The sequence below is a fragment of the Poecilia formosa genome, unplaced genomic scaffold (genome assembly GCF_000485575.1).
Source record: "Poecilia formosa unplaced genomic scaffold, Poecilia_formosa-5.1.2 Scaffold2, whole genome shotgun sequence".
Classification (NCBI taxonomy): Eukaryota; Metazoa; Chordata; class Actinopteri; order Cyprinodontiformes; family Poeciliidae; genus Poecilia; species Poecilia formosa.
Genome location: NW_006799941.1, coordinates 2,000,173 through 2,001,653, shown reverse-complemented (window position 1 = coordinate 2,001,653; position 1,481 = coordinate 2,000,173).

The window sequence follows — 1,481 nt, the reverse complement described above, 5'->3', positions numbered from 1 at the left end:
GTAGTTTTTAACTGGAATTTAATCTGCAGTATTTTAGGTTATATCTTCACCAGCTTTACACATCTAGACAATGACACGAATTTGCTTTTGTAGAAACTCATACAACTGCCGCTTAGGTTTTACGTTTATGCTTGTTGTCTTGTTGGAAAATATAAACTTCCTCCACCCCGGTCTCAAGTCATTTGCAGTGTCCAATGTATTTTCTTTCAAAATTGAATTGGATTTATTTCCATTAATATTCCCATCAGTTTTGGCCAGCTTTCTCTCTCTGCTGAAGGAAAGAGTCCCCACACCAGGATGCTGCCACCAACATTTTACAATGTTTTTTCTTATCACTAGACCTTTCATCTGTTTAGATACTGTATTGATGTATATTTGAGATGCTTAAAATTCATTCAATCTTAACACTGGAAGTCGGGTCTTCAACAGATGCTCGGCTGGATTTCGGATCTGAAACTCTGGTTTTATCTTTTGTCTCATTGCTGTAGCTGATGGCTGATCCTTTACCCCATTCACATGTGTTTCACTCTATTTACTCTGACCAGCTTCCCTGTCTATGCTAAAGAAATGCAATTGCAAAGAATGATGCTGCTATCACTTTCTGTTACAGTCAGGATGGTGAGTTCCCAACAATATGTCAAAATCTGAATAAAGCAGTATAAAGTTTGTTGTTTCAATTTGAAAAAATTGTGGAAAAGTTCAACGGGTATCAGTGTATTCAAATTATTTGAAGAATATCTTTATATTTTGCAAATTATCCGTGCTCCAAGTTGTGTAGAAAGCCAACGGGTGACATGACTGTCTCTCCTTCCTTGAGCTATGCAGGCTTTGTGGTTAGTGTTTTGCACTGATCGTAGTTTCAATCATCTGATTTAACGTTCCAGTAAGCATAAGAGGAAATGGTTGCAATATTTTCACAGAATTTGAAGTGGACAAACAAACCCTGTCTGTGTGGTTTCCAGTCAGCTATTAATAGCATTTCCTCTCATGGGCAGGCCAGCAGGTAATTAGTCAACATAAAGCAGCAAAGGTGAGTACAGGTTCTGTAAAAAGGCTTAAAGACAGTGGCTTCAATAAGTTACCAAGCAATGACCGTACAATTGCATGCAATTATCATAAAATACACCTGCCTTTAATGTAATGTTTATCTGTCAAGATGTAAAAAAAAATAATAATAATAATCTTTTCAGGTTTTAAAAAGAGTCCATAAAAAGAGTCCAAATCAACAATAACAGCATACAAGATATTAGATGCTTAGGTCAAATAAAGTCAAACTCGTAAAGCGTGCTGCAAACATAACACACCCGTATGATTCAGCAGGTTGTACCTCCATCAGAAAAAAATAACTCTTGTTCCGTCTTGTCTTTTTTATTACTCTCAAATGAGCTTTGCCCGTATATTTACAATGCAGTTTTCTTGAAGCTCCTGCCTAAAATGTTAGATTGAGGAATGTGTTAGAATGAAAAAAAATAAAATAAAAA